Here is a 13,924-nt window from a genome sequence, read left to right as displayed (position 1 = left end):
AAAGAAGGAATGAAATATGGAAAAGAATACACGGTGGCAATTGAGTTGGAAGGAGAAGACAAAGTGACGACAATGGAACTACTAAGAGCAATTAAGGAGGTGTGTGGAGAGGTGGTGGGATGCCGAATGAAAGGAGAAAAGAAGTATGAAGTTACGATGAGGAATGAAAAAGGAAAAGAACGGCTAATGGATGGAATACGAATAAAGGACACCAAGATACTGGCGAGAGATATTAATGTGAAGGAAGTGGTGGTGTCGTTCATGAATCTGCCTGTATACATGGAAGACAGTGCTATATTGGGCAAGCTATGTAGCTGGGGTGTATCAGCAGTCTCTGAAATCAGGAGGAGAGTTTGGCCAGGCACGGATATAGCAGATGGCACGAGATACTGCAAAGTCAAATTCACTGATACTGTGAAATCACTGCCGTACTCTACAAAGTTTGATACGCTTGAAGGTGGAGAGTACTTTAGAGTCATGCATGATAAGCAGGTCAGAGTTTGTAGGCTTTGTATTCAGCCTGGGCATATTGTGAAGGACTGCCCTGAATTTAAATGTTATAAGTGCGGGAAGCAAGGGCATTATGCAAGAGAATGTGTAGGTGGAAAGGAAAGGGCATTTTGCGAAGGATGTCGCATGAGAGCTGACGAGTGCAAATGTGGAGAGGTTGTGAATGAGGAGGGGAGCCAGGATCTTTTTGTGGAGGCTGATGTATCACCCCGAGTAGAAGAAGACGATGGAGGAGAAGACGTGGTGGAGGGAGGAGAGACGGAGAAAAGAAGAGGGGAAAAGATGGAACAGAAGACGGAGGAAATAGGAGGCAGTATGGATTCAGAGATAAGAAGAGGGAGTTTTCAGGAGGAGGACGGGAGTGGGATGGGTGGAGGCACTGGGGACTCACAGTTTTTGGGGGGGGCCTCGGGCTATGTGGGTGCTTCGGAAGGAGGTGAAGTGGAGGGGAGTGGGATGCTGACAACTATACAGGAGACGCAAATGGATACAAGCAGCACAACAGGCACAGGAAAGAAGAATTCGAGTTGGTTGGAAGAGATGGATTTAGAGGCAATTTCAGATTCAGAAGACATGGAAAAGATTGATAGAGCAAGGGTAAGCTACAGGAAGAGGAAAGTGGCGTTGGAGGTGAAAAAGGACGAAAAAGGAAGAAAACATGACAAAAGGTAGAGGAAAATGAGAAAATATATTTTCTTATTATTATTTATTGGAATGGTTAATTGTATGTCAATCAATGCGAATGGTTTAAGAACAATGGAAAAATTTCAAAGAATAGTTAAAATGAAGAATTCGGATATTTTATGCCTGCAAGAAACACATTGGGACAATGTATGTATTTTAGAAGTAAAAAAAATATGGAGAGATTTTATTTTTGTTAACAATGGCAGGGGGAATTCAAGTGGGGTTGCTATTTTATTGAGGAAGGATGTAGTGGATAATGTGAAACAGATATATAATGATAATAATGGGAGGATTTTAATTGTAGATTTTGAATATATGAGTAGGGTTTTTAGAATTATAAATATTTATGCGCCTAATACTGAAATAGAGCGCAAAGATTTATTTTTAGAAATAGGAAAATGGTGTGAGGGAAACTGTATTGTAGTTGGGGATTTTAATGTTAAAATGGATAGACTGGATATGACAAGAGGAGCTATTTTTAGAAGTGATGTATCTAGGGGGGTTTTAAAGAAGATGATGATAGAAAAAGGAATGATTGATATATGGAGGGATGAGAATCCGTACAAGAGAGAATTTTCTAGAAGGCAGGTGGTTTTAGGGGAGTTGAAACAGACACGGATAGATCTGGTTTTAGTAAATGAAGGGTTAAGGAATTTTATGAAGGATATTAAGTATATTTTTACAACTTTTAGTGATCATGCTGGGTTAACATTTTCGGTGGGGTTAGATAGGGAGGGGAAAGGGGGGGGAGTGTGGTGTATGAATGCAAGGTATCTAGGTGATGAGGAATATGGAATACAACTTAAATCTTTGATAGAACATGAAATGGAGGATAAGCAAAAAGGGAATGATAAGTGCCAGTGGTGGGAAAATGTTAAGAAAAAAATAAAAGATTTTAGTATTAGATATGCAAGGAAGAAAAGGAGTAGGATGACAAGAGAAGAAAATTATTTAAGAGCAAAATTGAATGAAGAAATGAGGAAATGTGATATTGATCCTATTTATAATATTGAAAGGTTTTTAGATTTAAAGGCACAATTGAGCAAATGTGAAATAGATAAATGTAAGGGGGCATCTATTAGAAGTAGGGCAAAGTATGTTTTAGAAGGGGAGAAATGTACGTCTTTTTTTCTTGGTTTAGAGAAAACTAAACAGACGAAATCATATATTAGTGAGATAGAAAATGTAAAGGGTGAAGTGGTAAATGATTATGTTGAGATATTAGAAACTGTACAGAATTTTTATAAGGATTTATTTAAGAAAGGGGAGGTGGATGAAGAGTGTGTAAAGGAGATTTTAGGTAGTGTGGATGTGCAAATTGGTGTTGAGGAAAAGCAAATATGTGATAGGAAGATAACAGTGGATGAAGTGAAAGATGCAATTAAGGGATTACAAATAAATAAAAGTCCTGGAGTAGATGGACTAATTGCAGAGTTTTACAAAATGTATGAAAGTTTTTTAGCACCGATTTTAATGGAAGTGTATCAATATATGGAAGATAATAATACTGTTTCAGACTCCATGGTGACAGGACTGATATCGGTTTTATATAAAAATAAGGGGAGCAAAATGAAATTAGAAAATTATAGGCCAATTAGTTTATTAAATTCAGATTATAAGATTTTAGCTAAGATATTGGCGAATAGGATGAAGATGGTTTTAAATGATATTATAGCACCTACACAAAATTATAGTGTGCCTGGAAGAGACATAGCTGATACCATCATTACACTTAGAGATGTGATAAATAAAATGAATAGCGATAAGAGAGGGGGAATTGTTTTAAGTATAGATTTTAATAAAGCTTTTGACAGGGTGGAACATGATTTTATGTTTAGGGTACTGGAAAAATATGGGTTTGGAAATAGAATAATAGGATGGATAAAATTATTATATAGAAAGGCAAAAAGTAGGGTAAAATGTAATGGGGTTTTAACAGATTCTTTTATTCTTGAGAGATCAGTGAGACAGGGGTGCCCTTTATCAGCATTACTGTATGTTTTATCGGTAGAACCCTTAGCGGCATACCTTAAAAAAGATCATTTTATAAATTGTGTAGAGACTCCGCAAGGAGGTTTTAGTTTAATTCATCAATATGCAGACGATACCACAATAACAGTTAGAGATGAGGAAAGTGTTAAAAGGGTGATGGAGTGTTTTAAAGTATATGAGAAAGCCTCAGGAGCAAAAGTGAATATGGAGAAGTCAGTAATAATGTATGTTGGGAAGATTAATGAGGAGATTTTTCCTTTTAAAATGGTAAATGATTATTTTAAGGTGTTAGGTGTGTTTTTAGGGGTGAAGGAACAGGAAGCTAGGGATATGACATGGAGTGGGGTTATAAACAAAGTTAGGAAGGTGGTAAATATGTGGAGGGGGAGGTCTTTGAAATTAAAAGGGAAAGTAATTGTCATAAATTCATTGTTGATGTCAATTTTTATTTATGTAATGAATGTTTTGGATATGCCAGAATGGGTTTTATCTGAAATGAATAAAATTGTAGTTGATTTTTTATGGGAAGGGAAGGGGGTGAAAATAGCTTTTAAAACTTTGATTGCAGGTTATGAGGAGGGGGGCTTGAAGTTGGTGGATTTAAATGTGAGGAAAACAGCAATTAGAGTCAAAATGGTACGTAAATATTTATATGGGGAATTAGATTATGGATGGAAAAGATTTTTTAAGGAGTATTTGCAGGAGGTTGGGAGGATGGGGGACAATGGTTTATTGATGTGTATGAAAAAGGAAATGTTAGGTAATATACCTTTGTTTTATAGAGAAGTGTTTGAGGCTTGGGGGGAGTTTTTACCAAATATTTATTATGAGTGTACCATTTTAGACAATATTTTAAATCAGCCAATTTTTTTAAATCCCAAGATACAGTATAATAATAAGATGTTGTTTTGTAAATATTTTATGAGGGCTGGGATGAGACAGATTGGGGACATCTTATATGAGGTAATTCCGGGGTTCCTTCCAAGTCAGGCAATATTTGATAATGTGGTTGAAGAAAATGATGAAATAAGTAGAACTACTGTGGAGAACATGTATAAGAGAATATTAGGATGTCTTCCTGGGGAGTGGGGTGTTTTAATAAATAAAGAGGTGGCAACAAGAGCTAGGGGTTTACCGGTTTTATATTATGAAGGTAATGGGAAGAAGCATGATTTGTCAGGTTTGAAAGTTAAAAAAGTTTATGAAAAATGTATTTTAAGAGAGATAAAAACTCCTGCTTCGGAAAAAGTGTGGTCTAGGGTGTTTGCAAATATAGATGTAAAATCAATATGGAAGAATGTAAATGTAAAATATAATTCTATAGAATGTGAAGACAATGATTTTAAAATGAAACATAATAGAATTTTTACGAACGTGGTTTTACATCAAATAAATAGAGATATTAAAAGAGAATGTGATATTTGTGGTACGGGGGTGGAAAATTTTATGCACTTTTTTGTTGAATGTAGTAGATTAGATGAGTTTCATAAGTTTTTAAAGGGGATTTTAGTACAACAGTGGGGAGAAGAGATTGTTGCTGGGGTTGAGTGGAGGAGGTTGTTTCTTTTTGGTTTAACTGGGAAAAGCAAAGTTATTAATTTTAATTTGATGAATTTTGTTCTTAGTCATGCCAGATACGCTGTAAGACTAAGAAGGAATTTGGGACATTATGAAGGGAAAATTGTGAGTGTAGAGGTTTTATTTAGAAGTATGTTAGAGAAAGATATAGAAGTAATATATAAATATGGTGGATGTAATTTTGAAAAATTGTTTGTGTGGGGGAGCAATTTTATTGAAATTGAGTCGAATGGAAAACTTGTTTTTAATTATTAATTGGTTTTGGTGGATGATTGTGTTTCTAATAGGTTTTATTTTCTTTTCTTTTTTTGATTTTGTAAAAGGATGAATTGTTCAACCTTTTGATTGTTGATTGAATGTTGTAAATGTTATGTGTTTCTTCATAATAAAAGAGAAAAAAAAAAAAAAATATGCCCGATCTCGTCTGATCTCGGAAGCTAAGCAGGGTCGGGCCTGGTTAGTACTTGGATGGGAGACCGCCTGGGAATACCAGGTGCTGTAAGCCTTTTGTCCACTAGGGGGTGTGGCATTATTTCATCAGCAACACTGCCTTGTAGTAAGCATTTGATGCTGAATTGACTAAATGCAGCTTCTATGGGCTAGTCTCCCCTGCCCTTTTAATACGATCAAAGTTCCTTGTGTTGTCAGGGAGCAACTGCCTTTTATGCATAAGACAAATAAGAATATTGTTACTGAATGCAGCTTGTGTGTGCTCTGTGCTCCCTCGCCCTGTTCAAATGATCAAAGGAAATAATGCTGGTGAGGAGTGGAACTGGACTGGTGTCTGATGGCCCTGTGTTTTCCATGTTGGAATTACAACCCTTCTTTTATGGAGTAAATCAAAAGCACAAGAGAATCTGAGATGTTATCGATAATAAATCAATTGGTTTCATGCATTTGTCTGTGTGTGTGTGTGTGTGTCTGAATGTGATTGTATTTCGTCATATCGCAAACATTTGTGATATCAGATGGGTTAAGATATTAAAAAGTAATTGGTGATTTTTTCGACAGTGTTGCATGATGGGAATCTAGTGGTTCACTGATATAATCTAGTAAACAAAATAAACTACTTTTTCACTACTCTGTGTGCAAGTGCATTCCTAAACGGCATTTAACGCAGGTCGATGTGATATGATATTATCAGAACACAAAGTGGTTACCGTTAGCGGAAAATGTTGGCACTGGAGACACTTTTCCTCCACTAAGCAGAAGAGATACCGTGATCAAGAAGGTGGTTCACCCGGTGTGGGGCTCAGCCATTGCACTCTGGCTGTGCTGACCCCTTGCGAATTTTCCAAATGTGGGAATCCGATTGCAAAATTTATGGTAGTGCTCGTTTGAGCTTTACCCTGATGTCTTTGTTAATGATAAACTGTTGCTTGGCGGCAGGCTTAAGGATGACTTGAGTCAACTGACTGTGCTTATGGAGATCTTTGAAGTCAGTTGTGAAGGAGACTTTGTGGACCAATCGAAAGGTGGAAACATTTGTTTGTAGCAAAATATTGTTGGCATTTTGTCGAAACATTATGTTGCGAAATGCAGCATTGTATTTATGCCACGCTGGTACTTCAATCAGGAGATAGTTGAGAAGCCACTCTAACCCCCCCCCGGTCATGATGTGTCATACGCGCCCCATGCGCTTCCAATATGAAATTGTCCATACATGCGTTCCTCCTTAGCACAGAACAATGCAATAGGTTTTCAACATCCAGAGCTTTTGTGTATTTATTGTGGCTAGTAGGATAGCTGCATGGGAAACTGTTGCTGATGATGTATTTGTCAGAAGTCATTGTATTTGTCCGTTTTTTTCCACAAGGCTGAAATATGTGCCCTCGCTTTGAAATGTTAGCAAGGTTTGTTTGTATTTCATCCAACTATCTGTGCTAAAAAGTGATGGCTACAGTATATGTAATTTCTTCCACTTTTTGAGTGAGCCAAAGTTCAAGCTGCTTATCTAATTGGTGAGAATGCAATGTCTGTTTATCAGACTCACTTTGACTTTATATGGTGTACCAAGAGATGTACCTTCGCTTACGGCCATACCAGCCTGAATATGCCCGATCTCGTCTGATCTCGGAAGCTAAGCAGGGTCGGGCCTGGTTAGTACTTGGATGGGAGACCGCCTGGGAATACCAGGTGCTGTAAGCCTTTTGTCCACTAGGGGGTGTGGCATTATTTCATCAGCAACACTGCCTTGTAGTAAGCATTTGATGCTGAATTGACTAAATGCAGCTTCTATGGGCTAGTCTCCCCTGCCCTTTTAATACGATCAAAGTTCCTTGTGTTGTCAGGGAGCAACTGCCTTTTATGCATAAGACAAATAAGAATATTGTTACTGAATGCAGCTTGTGTGTGCTCTGTGCTCCCTCGCCCTGTTCAAATGATCAAAGGAAATAATGCTGGTGAGGAGTGGAACTGGACTGGTGTCTGATGGCCCTGTGTTTTCCATGTTGGAATTACAACCCTTCTTTTATGGAGTAAATCAAAAGCACAAGAGAATCTGAGATGTTATCGATAATAAATCAATTGGTTTCATGCATTTGTCTGTGTGTGTGTGTGTGTGTCTGAATGTGATTGTATTTCGTCATATCGCAAACATTTGTGATATCAGATGGGTTAAGATATTAAAAAGTAATTGGTGATTTTTTCGACAGTGTTGCATGATGGGAATCTAGTGGTTCACTGATATAATCTAGTAAACAAAATAAACTACTTTTTCACTACTCTGTGTGCAAGTGCATTCCTAAACGGCATTTAACGCAGGTCGATGTGATATGATATTATCAGAACACAAAGTGGTTACCGTTAGCGGAAAATGTTGGCACTGGAGACACTTTTCCTCCTCTAAGCAGAAGAGAAACCGTGATCAAGAAGGTGGTTCACCCGGTGTGGGGCTCAGCCATTGCACTCTGGCTGTGCTGACCCCTTGCGAATTTTCCAAATGTGGGAATCCGATTGCAAAATTTATGGTAGTGCTCGTTTGAGCTTTACCCTGATGTCTTTGTTAATGATAAACTGTTGCTTGGCGGCAGGCTTAAGGATGACTTGAGTCAACTGACTGTGCTTATGGAGATCTTTGAAGTCAGTTGTGAAGGAGACTTTGTGGACCAATCGAAAGGTGGAAACATTTGTTTGTAGCAAAATATTGTTGGCATTTTGTCGAAACATGTTGCGAAATGCAGCATTGTATTTATGCCACGCTGGTACTTCAATCAGGAGATAGTTGAGAAGCCACTCTAACCCCCCCCCCCCCCGTCATGATGTGTCATGCGCTTCCAATATGAAATTGTCCATACATGCGTTCCTCCTTAGCACAGAACAATGCAATAGGTTTTCAACATCCAGAGCTTTTGTGTATTTATTGTGGCTAGTAGGATAGCTGCATGGGAAACTGTTGCTGATGATGTATTTGTCAGAAGTCATTGTATTTGTCCGTTTTTTTCCACAAGGCTGAAATATGTGCCCTCGCTTTGAAATGTTAGCAAGGTTTGTTTGTATTTCATCCAACTATCTGTGCTAAAAAGTGATGGCTACAGTATATGTAATTTCTTCCACTTTTTGAGTGAGCCAAAGTTCAAGCTGCTTATCTAATTGGTGAGAATGCAATGTCTGTTTATCAGACTCACTTTGACTTTATATGGTGTACCAAGAGATGTACCTTCGCTTACGGCCATACCAGCCTGAATATGCCCGATCTCGTCTGATCTCGGAAGCTAAGCAGGGTCGGGCCTGGTTAGTACTTGGATGGGAGACCGCCTGGGAATACCAGGTGCTGTAAGCCTTTTGTCCACTAGGGGGTGTGGCATTATTTCATCAGCAACACTGCCTTGTAGTAAGCATTTGATGCTGAATTGACTAAATGCAGCTTCTATGGGCTAGTCTCCCCTGCCCTTTTAATACGATCAAAGTTCCTTGTGTTGTCAGGGAGCAACTGCCTTTTATGCATAAGACAAATAAGAATATTGTTACTGAATGCAGCTTGTGTGTGCTCTGTGCTCCCTCGCCCTGTTCAAATGATCAAAGGAAATAATGCTGGTGAGGAGTGGAACTGGACTGGTGTCTGATGGCCCTGTGTTTTCCATGTTGGAATTACAACCCTTCTTTTATGGAGTAAATCAAAAGCACAAGAGAATCTGAGATGTTATCGATAATAAATCAATTGGTTTCAGTGCATTTGTCTGTGTGTGTGTGTGTGTCTGAATGTGATTGTATTTCGTCATATCGCAAACATTTGTGATATCAGATGGGTTAAGATATTAAAAAGTAATTGGTGATTTTTTCGACAGTGTTGCATGATGGGAATCTAGTGGTTCACTGATATAATCTAGTAAACAAAATAAACTACTTTTTCACTACTCTGTGTGCAAGTGCATTCCTAAACGGCATTTAACGCAGGTCGATGTGATATGATATTATCAGAACACAAAGTGGTTACCGTTAGCGGAAAATGTTGGCACTGGAGACACTTTTCCTCCACTAAGCAGAAGAGATACCGTGATCAAGAAGGTGGTTCACCCGGTGTGGGGCTCAGCCATTGCACTCTGGCTGTGCTGACCCCTTGCGAATTTTCCAAATGTGGGAATCCGATTGCAAAATTTATGGTAGTGCTCGTTTGAGCTTTACCCTGATGTCTTTGTTAATGATAAACTGTTGCTTGGCGGCAGGCTTAAGGATGACTTGAGTCAACTGACTGTGCTTATGGAGATCTTTGAAGTCAGTTGTGAAGGAGACTTTGTGGACCAATCGAAAGGTGGAAACATTTGTTTGTAGCAAAATATTGTTGGCATTTTGTCGAAACATTATGTTGCGAAATGCAGCATTGTATTTATGCCACGCTGGTACTTCAATCAGGAGATAGTTGAGAAGCCACTCTAACCCCCCCCCCGTCATGATGTGTCATGCGCTTCCAATATGAAATTGTCCATACATGCGTTCCTCCTTAGCACAGAACAATGCAATAGGTTTTCAACATCCAGAGCTTTTGTGTATTTATTGTGGCTAGTAGGATAGCTGCATGGGAAACTGTTGCTGATGATGTATTTGTCAGAAGTCATTGTATTTGTCCGTTTTTTCCCACAAGGCTGAAATATGTGCCCTCGCTTTGAAATGTTAGCAAGGTTTGTTTGTATTTCATCCAACTATCTGTGCTAAAAAGTGATGGCTACAGTATATGTAATTTCTTCCACTTTTTGAGTGAGCCAAAGTTCAAGCTGCTTATCTAATTGGTGAGAATGCAATGTCTGTTTATCAGACTCACTTTGACATACCAGCCTGAATATGCCCGATCTCGTCTGATCTCGGAAGCTAAGCTGGGTTGGGCCTGGTTAGTACTTGGATGGGAGACCGCCTGGGAATACCAGGTGCTGTAAGCCTTTTGTCCACTAGGGGGTGTGGCATTATTTCATCAGCAACACTGCCTTTTAGTAAGCATTTGATGCTGAATTGACTAAATGCAGCTTCTATGGGCTAGTCTCCCCTGCCCTTTTAATACGATCAAAGTTCCTTGTGTTGTCAGGGAGCAACTGCCTTTTATTTATAAGACAAATAAGAATATTGTTACTGAATGCAGCTTGTGTGTGCTCTGTGCTCCCTCGCCCTGTTCAAATGATCAAAGGAAATAATGCTGGTGAGGAGTGGAACTGGACTGGTGTCTGATGGCCCTGTGTTTTCCATGTTGGAATTACAACCCTTCTTTTATGGAGTAAATCAAAAGCACAAGAGAATCTGAGATGTTATCGATAATAAATCAATTGGTTTCATGCATTTGTCTGTGTGTGTGTGTGTGTGTCTGAATGTGATTGTATTACGTCATATCGCAAACATTTGTGATATCAGATAGGTTAAGATATTAAAAAGTAATTGGTGATTTTTTCGACAGTGTTGCATGATGGGAATCTAGTGGTTCACTGATATAATCTAGTAAACAAAATAAACTACTTTTTCACCACTCTGTGTGCAAGTGCATTCCTAAACGGCATTTAACGCAGGTCGATGTGATATGATATTATCACAACAAAAAGTGGTTCCCGTTAGCGGAAAATGTTGGCACTGGAGAGACTTGCCCTCCACTAAGCAGAAGAGATACTGTGATCAAGAAGGTGGTTGACCAAGTGTGGGGCTCAGCCATTCCACTCTGGCTGGGCTGACCCCTTTTGAATTTTCCAAATGTGGGAATCTCGAATGCAAAATTTATAGTAGTGGTCGTTTGCAAAATTTATGGTAGTGGTCGTTTGCAAAATTTATGGTAGTGGTCGTTTGTGCTTTACCCTGATATCTTTGTTAATGATAAACTGTTGCTTGGCGGCAGGCTTAAGGATGACTTGAGTCAACTGACTGTGCTTATGGAGATCTTTGAAGTCAGTTGTGAAAGAGACTTTGTGGACCAATCGAAAGGTGGAAACATTTGTTTGTAGCAAAACATTGTTGGCATTTTGTCTAAACATTATGTTGCGAAATGCAGCATTGTATTTATGCCACGCTGGTACTTCAATCAAGAGATAGTTGAGAAGCCACTCTAACCCCCCCGGTCATGATGTGTCATACGCGCCCCATGCGCTTCCAATATGAAATTGTCCATACATGCGTTCCTCCTTAGCACAGAACAATGCAATAGGTTTTCAACATCCAGAGCTTTTGTGTATTTATTGTGGCTAGTAGGATAGCTGCATGGGAAACTGTTGCTGATGATGTATTTGTCAGAAGTCATTGTATTTGTCCGTTTTTTCCCACAAGACTGAAATATGTGCCCTCGCTTTGAAATGTTAGCAAGGTTTGTTTGTATTTCATCCAACTATCTGTGCTAAAAAGTGATGGCTACAGTATATGTAATTTCTTCCACTTTTTGAGTGAGCCAAAGTTCAAGCTGCTTATCTAATTGGTGAGAATGCAATGTCTGTTTATCAGACTCACTTTGACTTTATATGGTGTACCAAGAGATGTACCTTCGCTTACGGCCATACCTGCCTCAATACGCCCATCCTGATTGGAGAAGTGACGACAGGTGCGAGTGTCTGAGCTGTGAGTGAGTGTTTGCTGGAGAGTGTTTGCTCGAGAGCTATTTTTGTTAATTAATTGGTTTTTGCAATATAATTTATTATTTTCTTCAGTTGAATAGTTTAAAGTTTGGTTAGTCTTCCCCCTTGCAGGTTTTCTGCTTGGGGGAGAGCCTTTTTTGGACCCATTTTTTGATATATTATGACGGACAACATGGCAACGACAAACGGAATGGAAAAGGACAACGAAAATGCGCAACGGAAGAAAAATGAAGATAAAGAAGGAATGAAATATGGAAAAGAATACACGGTGGCAATTGAGTTGGAAGGAGAAGACAAAGTGACGACAATGGAACTACTAAGAGCAATTAAGGAGGTGTGTGGAGAGGTGGTGGGATGCCGAATGAAAGGAGAAAAGAAGTATGAAGTTACGATGAGGAATGAAAAAGGAAAAGAACGGCTAATGGATGGAATACGAATAAAGGACACCAAGATACTGGCGAGAGATATTAATGTGAAGGAAGTGGTGGTGTCGTTCATGAATCTGCCTGTATACATGGAAGACAGTGCTATATTGGGCAAGCTATGTAGCTGGGGTGTATCAGCAGTCTCTGAAATCAGGAGGAGAGTTTGGCCAGGCACGGATATAGCAGATGGCACGAGATACTGCAAAGTCAAATTCACTGATACTGTGAAATCACTGCCGTACTCTACAAAGTTTGATACGCTTGAAGGTGGAGAGTACTTTAGAGTCATGCATGATAAGCAGGTCAGAGTTTGTAGGCTTTGTATTCAGCCTGGGCATATTGTGAAGGACTGCCCTGAATTTAAATGTTATAAGTGCGGGAAGCAAGGGCATTATGCAAGAGAATGTGTAGGTGGAAAGGAAAGGGCATTTTGCGAAGGATGTCGCATGAGAGCTGACGAGTGCAAATGTGGAGAGGTTGTGAATGAGGAGGGGAGCCAGGATCTTTTTGTGGAGGCTGATGTATCACCCCGAGTAGAAGAAGACGATGGAGGAGAAGACGTGGTGGAGGGAGGAGAGACGGAGAAAAGAAGAGGGGAAAAGATGGAACAGAAGACGGAGGAAATAGGAGGCAGTATGGATTCAGAGATAAGAAGAGGGAGTTTTCAGGAGGAGGACGGGAGTGGGATGGGTGGAGGCACTGGGGACTCACAGTTTTTGGGGGGGGGCCTCGGGCTATGTGGGTGCTTCGGAAGGAGGTGAAGTGGAGGGGAGTGGGATGCTGACAACTATACAGGAGACGCAAATGGATACAAGCAGCACAACAGGCACAGGAAAGAAGAATTCGAGTTGGTTGGAAGAGATGGATTTAGAGGCAATTTCAGATTCAGAAGACATGGAAAAGATTGATAGAGCAAGGGTAAGCTACAGGAAGAGGAAAGTGGCGTTGGAGGTGAAAAAGGACGAAAAAGGAAGAAAACATGACAAAAGGTAGAGGAAAATGAGAAAATATATTTTCTTATTATTATTTATTGGAATGGTTAATTGTATGTCAATCAATGCGAATGGTTTAAGAACAATGGAAAAATTTCAAAGAATAGTTAAAATGAAGAATTCGGATAATTTATGCCTGCAAGAAACACATTGGGACAATGTATGTATTTTAGAAGTAAAAAAAATATGGAGAGATTTTATTTTTGTTAACAATGGCAGGGGGAATTCAAGTGGGGTTGCTATTTTATTGAGGAAGGATGTGGTGGATAATGTGAAACAGATATATAATGATAATAATGGGAGGATTTTAATTGTAGATTTTGAATATATGAGTAGGGTTTTTAGAATTATAAATATTTATGCGCCTAATACTGAAATAGAGCGCAAAGATTTATTTTTAGAAATAGGAAAATGGTGTGAGGGAAACTGTATTGTAGTTGGGGATTTTAATGTTAAAATGGATAGACTGGATATGACAAGAGGAGCTATTTTTAGAAGTGATGTATCTAGGGGGGTTTTAAAGAAGATGATGATAGAAAAAGGAATGATTGATATATGGAGGGATGAGAATCCGTACAAGAGAGAATTTTCTAGAAGGCAGGTGGTTTTAGGGGAGTTGAAACAGACACGGATAGATCTGGTTTTAGTAAATGAAGGGTTAAGGAATTTTATGAAGGATATTAAGTATATTTTTACAACTTTTAGTGAT

At 39.1% G+C, this 13,924-nt stretch overlaps 2 non-coding genes and 5 pseudogenes across 2 annotated transcripts; all 7 read left to right on the top strand.

Moving 5' to 3' along the window:
* Positions 1 to 5,962: 5,962 nt before the first annotated feature.
* LOC120038113 lies at positions 5,963 to 6,109 on the top strand (annotated as a pseudogene).
* A 684-nt stretch (positions 6,110 to 6,793) lies between these two features.
* Positions 6,794 to 6,912, top strand: LOC120038126. Its single transcript, XR_005474963.1, has one exon. It is a non-coding gene; the product is annotated as a 5S ribosomal RNA (ribosomal RNA).
* A 696-nt stretch (positions 6,913 to 7,608) lies between these two features.
* On the top strand, positions 7,609 to 7,752 carry LOC120038116 (annotated as a pseudogene).
* Positions 7,753 to 8,426: 674 nt separating this feature from the next.
* On the top strand, positions 8,427 to 8,545 carry LOC120038114. The gene has a single exon (XR_005474962.1). It is a non-coding gene; the product is annotated as a 5S ribosomal RNA (ribosomal RNA).
* A 692-nt stretch (positions 8,546 to 9,237) lies between these two features.
* LOC120038112 lies at positions 9,238 to 9,384 on the top strand (annotated as a pseudogene).
* A 635-nt stretch (positions 9,385 to 10,019) lies between these two features.
* On the top strand, positions 10,020 to 10,136 carry LOC120038128 (annotated as a pseudogene).
* A 693-nt stretch (positions 10,137 to 10,829) lies between these two features.
* Positions 10,830 to 10,979, top strand: LOC120038124 (annotated as a pseudogene).
* The last annotated feature ends 2,945 nt before the right edge of the window (positions 10,980 to 13,924 follow it).

The sequence above is a fragment of the Salvelinus namaycush genome, unplaced genomic scaffold (genome assembly GCF_016432855.1).
Source record: "Salvelinus namaycush isolate Seneca unplaced genomic scaffold, SaNama_1.0 Scaffold2085, whole genome shotgun sequence".
Classification (NCBI taxonomy): domain Eukaryota; kingdom Metazoa; phylum Chordata; class Actinopteri; order Salmoniformes; family Salmonidae; genus Salvelinus; species Salvelinus namaycush.
This window is presented reverse-complemented; position numbering and strand designations above follow the sequence as displayed.